Source organism: Amblyomma mixtum, chromosome 2, assembly GCF_055824585.1.
Source record: "Amblyomma mixtum isolate Tamu chromosome 2, ASM5582458v1, whole genome shotgun sequence".
NCBI classification, from domain to species: domain Eukaryota; kingdom Metazoa; phylum Arthropoda; class Arachnida; order Ixodida; family Ixodidae; genus Amblyomma; species Amblyomma mixtum.
In genome coordinates, this window is record NC_143013.1 from 256,132,286 (window position 1) to 256,138,285 (window position 6,000).

A 6,000-nucleotide genomic window follows, 5' to 3' on the forward strand; every position below is an offset into this window, starting at 1 on the left:
CTGAGCGTTTGCTGTACTTTGGCTTCGTTCTTCTTGTGGGAGATGACGTATCCGCACCACCAGAGTGGCATCGCAAGCGACATAAACGTCCAGCATGTTCATTCCACGGGTGCCGCACACGTGGGTGAGCCGAGTGACGTTGCCTCATCCACGCTTGAAATCCGATTATAACACTAGTTGCTGTGTTCAAGGAATGCTGACCGGTCATATGAGTTAATTTTTTTTTCGCGGCCAAATCGCAGATGTGCGCCTTCTTTCACCTCATTACCGAATGGAGCGAGTGCGCAGCTCGCAGGCAATTTTGTAAGTATTATTTCACCGACGACAGTGTTTCTACCTCAGTTTTTCGATGTTCGGAAGCGGGCGTTGAGAACAGAGCGGACCGCGATGCAACGTCCGCCTCGGTCTTTCCCTCTAAAGAAACACTGTGATTCGATCCACGATGATGACGGCTTTCTGTGCGAGTGCCTTTGCCGTCCTCGTCCCCTGGGCAACAACCACGCGCTTGCTACCTAAAGTGTTTAGTTTGAAGTGGTGTCTGCAAGTGGTAGCAGCTATTCTCGTTTGACGAGCCCACTTGTTCGAGACAGGCATCTGGTTGATTTACCTCGATCTTGCTTCCGTTGTGACTTCGATATGTCTGTTTCTGCTGGCAGCCCAGACTGTAGCATCACTTATAGGTTAGGGTTGAAGTCTTCTCACGACGCCTGTCTTCCCGACAGTCTAATGACCTTTTCAGCGTGTAGTCGTACACCACGTTGTGACTGATTCGTAGACATGCGTAAACCTCACTTCGTCCCCGAAATTGAGTTGGGGCAGACATTGCCATCAAGGATATAGGGGGTCTTCATTCAACAGGAATGTCGGAATAGATGTGACGTCAGTTTCAGTTCTCGATAGAGGTGACACATAGCAGCTGTGGAGCGTTCTCAGCGAATATTGTCGGCAATCTCTTTTGATTATTACAGCTCTGCCGATGTCATCTGTGGTCAACCACTCACAGCGCGCGGGGGAGGCGGCCGCCCACCACTGGCTCAGCCACGAGAGGTTCATACGTGAGTGCAGGCTTATCTTGTGAAGTGTGTCTGAGCACTTGACGCACAGTTATGAACCGCGGTTTAACTCAAGAACTTATTGGTAGTTAAAGGTGCAGTGAAGAGGAATCTGAACTTGTCTTTCTGCCGCGGGAACTCAATCTACACGTTCCGAGCATTCTTACAAACGTCGACTTATTGCCCTGTCTGGCCGATTTCCCTAATTAAATCGTATTAACGTACGGCTCCCCCCTTTTTTTTTTTAATTTACCCCGTATGGTGGGCGGAGTCGACCAACGCGTGGAGTGCCTTTCAACCAGCTCCGTGGAGGCTTGCCACTCTGCCATCGGCGGAGCAATACGTAGTAATACGCGAAAGCAAATAGTCCGCGCGTATTTTTATTTCTGCGGGCTTGTTTTGCGGCTACGTTATCTGCGAATGAATCTATTTATTCACGGAAACCTAGAAAACAAAATAAAGCGAAAACAAAGCCTCCACGGAGCTGGCTGAAAGGCACTCCATGCGTTGGTCGACTCCGCCCACCGTTCGGGGAGAATTAACAAAAAAAAAGGCGGGAGCCGGACGTTAATCCGATTTAATTAGGAAAATCAGCCACACAGGGCAATAAGTCGAAGTTTCTAAGAATGCTCGGAACATGCAGATTGAGTTCCCGCGGCAAAAAGACGAGTTCAGATTCCTCTTCACTGCACCTTAGTAGTTAAAGTACGAGAACTGCTTAGGTTCAAACTCAACGCGTAGATTGGGTTATGCGTTTTCTACGCGAAGAGTTTTACAGGCCACCTGCTTCTGAATAAACAGACGGAAAGAAAAATTACTCTCACATCAATTTTCACGACGTGTTACTGTACACTTACTGACCACTTCGAATATCTCCCGCGATTTTGTCTTCGTTTACTCGATCTGTGCGCAGTTTCAAATGCGCGCGCAGGAAAAAAAATTTTGGCTGTGGTTTAGCATGGTTAATCCTGAAGGATTGCGAAAGCAACACCTGCGTGTAGCCACATATTGCTGCGTGAGCTGCATTAGCTTAAAGCATAAAAGCATGCTTAAAGCTTAAAGGGCCACTGCCCAGGGTCCGGAAATTTTTTAAAAACAAGCCCACTGCATAGATGAGGCATGGAAGATAACCTCTGCAAAATACTAGAGCCATGCGCGCCCCGAAAAGCTGCGAAAATTCAAATCAAAGGCCGCTCGTTCTTTCCTTCAACAAAAACGGGCCCGGCCCACTACTCTGAACCCCGTTGACATCATGGGGGGTTACTTTCGCTGAATGCACTCCATTGGTGCATCGTTCTGACTGACGGGAGAAGGTTGGGCGTAGCCTTGGCGTCGCGTCGTCTGCACAACGCTTTCCGCAGCGCCTTCTGTTCTGGCTCATGCCTACAAACCTGCATGAAGGAACAAAAAAAAAACTGCGGAGGGAGCGTGCGGCGGCAGCCTTGAACCCTTGCCATAAAAAGTAAAAAATAGTAAAACTGAGAGAGTTGGAGAGAGTTGGCCTTTCCAGAGCTGCACGAAATGGCTCGGCGACTAGCGTAGTGTTGCTTTCGCAACAAAATAAAAGACTATGTCCATATGGCCAGCCCAAGCAAACGGAGATGTCTTGCGCTCAAGTTGGTACAGTTGCCGAGGTTTTTTAAAAACTGGCGCAAAAAATATGCACAATTTTCTCATCGGCGCCGCCTTGTTTAGGGTGCCTCGATGCCAGCGCCGCCGTTCAGGGTGGTGCCATCCTTTGACCGCTCCAACGCCGCCTCTCCCTCCCTGCGGCGCCATTTTGAATCACAGCGGTCGGTCGGGCTGGCTTGGTGCAAGCAGCTGAGCTTCCGTTTTTCGAGGTCCAGTGGCTGCGGACGATCGCTGGTGGCTTTATTTGTTTGACAGTGCTCCACCGCATGACTGAGGAGTTTCTCAAGCCCACCGAGGCAGCATGACGGGTTGTTGTGTGCCAATGTGCGCCGGGTCAACGCGTAAAGGTCTACGCTGTTTTCGCTTCCCCCGGGACCCCGAGCAAAGGAAAAAATGGGAAGCTCAAGTAAAGAAGGATAAGCCCTATAGTACGTTGCTTGAAATGTTACACCTCACTGTCCTTTTTGCCACTCTGTCTCGTTCTGCTATTTCGGGGTTTGCATCTTTTTTTTTCACACTTTGTTTTCATGTTTGCGGCGAAGGTTGCACCACACTGTGCACAACAACATTTTTCCCCTAAATCTTGTTGACTTATTTCGTGGTTTGAACCTTTTTCATGCTTTCCTTTTATGTTTTCCTTTAAGGTTACACCCCACTGTACATGCCTCACTTTTCTGTCCCAATGTCTTGCTTGCTTATATTGTAGTTCGTGTTTTTTTCATGACCTGCAATTACAGCTGGCATTAAATGATTAATTTGCATTATCTTTTGTTTTGTTCTCTGTACACTCTGTAAGAGGGTAGGCTGAAAGGCTATGTTACATATTTGTCTTCCTCAATAATAAAGATCAACTTTTAGGTAGGAGTTATTTTTCGAACAGCCTAACCCATCAGCACACAATTTTGTAGACAGAATAGGAAATACACGGATAGCCAACGTTAAAAACCGCATTGTTTTTTTTTTAACAAAACCCTCTATGGTCGATTTTTTTCGAAAAGCGTGACTTTTCAATGTCGATTAATTCGATTTCGAATTTAAAATTTTCAGAATTACTGCAGTTTTTTTAATGACTAAAATCCAATATTTTTTGAGCAGGTTTACATGCATGGTTTATTAATGAATACCGATTGGCTTGAATAAAATAAATATGAAAAATGTATGTAGAATTGTGTTTCACAAACTGAGGAATCGCAGGAGAGCAACCGGTGCGTATGTCCAGGGCGCAAGCGAAGTGTGCATGCGTGCGCACGCAAGAACATTCGGTGGTTGTGCGCCCCTCATAGAAATGAAACGAGTGAGAAACTTGCAATAATCCTTTATCCTATCGCCAACGAGGGGCGATTCGTTTTCTTTGGCCTCGAGAAAGAAAACGCAGGAGCAGTGGCAACGTCGGTGTACGGCGACATCATTTGTATATACCAGCGCCCGCCCCATAAGCAGATGTAATTGCGCCCTTGTGAGCAATAAACGGGCGAGCAACTCGCAGTTACCCTTTGAAACATTAGAAAGCAAACAGATACCAGTTTTTGCGAGCAGAAGAAGCGGAAACAGCCCGCACGACGATAGCGAAGCCACCCGCAGCGCTCGAGCGGCTGACGACACGCGGGCGTTAACAGAACGTGGGAATTAAAATCAAAAATATCACGGAAAAAACAGAGGCATCAATTTATTCTATCCGCATGGTGCAGCAGCACCTGCCGGGCAACAGATCTTTAAAATATTAGCGCGTTTTTCAGACCAACAGACGGAACAGTAAATGTTCAACTTCGACCACCCGGGGCTGTAAAATTAAGTCATGCAATTACGTCTTCGACCCTCGGATGTTAAAATGGCTATTATGAGTGAAAAGATACGCAGTGCGATGTTGATGAAAAAGACAGCTCCAGTCAAAAGCACTCTCACGCCCGCCGAAAGTAAGAGTGGCGCCGTTACACACGCTAGCGCAGCTGATCCCGTGTGATTCAATATGGCGGCGCCCGCGATGTTGTCTCCACCCTGTACGGCGGCGCTGGCATCGAGGCACCCTAGCCTTGTTGGAGAAGTAGCGCCATCTAGTTACTAGCCCAGGCATGACTGCCAAGCTGGCTTGAGTTGAGGTTGTTGTGAGCTACTGGTGGTATTAGCCTTGCGATTATTCTGCTGGCCATTGCTTCACTGTATACTGACGCCAGGATGTTAATGAAGATCGGGAACTTGAGGCACAGCTTTTTGACCTGGAATATCTACGTCGCCACGGACTCCCAGGGATCTGGGAGTTCCCAGTAATATACCGTTATTGATCACGTGAGAATAGTGGCCCGGGGCTTTGGAAGTGAAAGTTCTCGTGGCAGCTGTCGCTTTCACTTCCTTGCCACGATTAAAAGTGCGGCAATTTTAATGCGATATCATTATAATTGTCCTCACACCAAAACCCCGCTGGTCTCCGAGACGAAACACGCTGATTGGTAGAAGGAGGTCAGGTGACATTGTGACGTTTTCATGACTTCCTTTGATGGGCCACCGCGACTGGTCGAGAGAGGTCACGTGACCTTGTGACGTCATAACCACCTGCCCATAGGACTTTGAGCAGCCTAGTTTCCCACGGCAGCCTTGATAGAGAATCGAAATTAAAAATCAGAAAAAGTATTGATATATGCCAGTATCCGCATCGTCACAGCATAACGGATACCTGCTACTGACGCTAGCAGTCTGAATATGGCGGTTGATAGACAGATAAATGCAAAGAAACTGGCGCAAACGCACACTGCACGTACCCAGAAATTCTCGACAAAACATTTTTCAACGAAAAATAGTTTGTGAACGCCGTTTTTCCGAACATTGTAAGATTTCACTATAGCAATCATTATATCCGCAGTGCTCTCCTCGGCAGGCTTGCAATGTTCTGCGTTTAACGCTTTTGCCATCGTCAATACGTTCCCTATTGGTTTTCAATGGCAGTCTTAACTACTCGATGAGAACGATGGAGAAACTTTACAAGAAAGATTTTTCTACGCATCAGAAGAATGGACCTTTACCTCCAATAATTTCATAACAGTACAAACATTTTTGCTCAGGAAAGCTGGACTTTGTTATAGCAGAAGCTGCGACAACTGTGAAGTCTAATGCAACCTCATTTTTCCTTAGGGTGATTTAAGCGTTTCCACAGTTTTCTTACTGCGGCCTCTTTTAGCTTTCTCTTCTCTTTTTTCTTTACGCAGAAGCATACAGGAATTGCAGGGGCCGCGACTGGAGCTACGACACGCTTAAGCCCTGCCTGAAATACAACACCGCCGAAATGCTGAGTGAGGCCACGTTTTGCTTTTCACGCTGCATATAC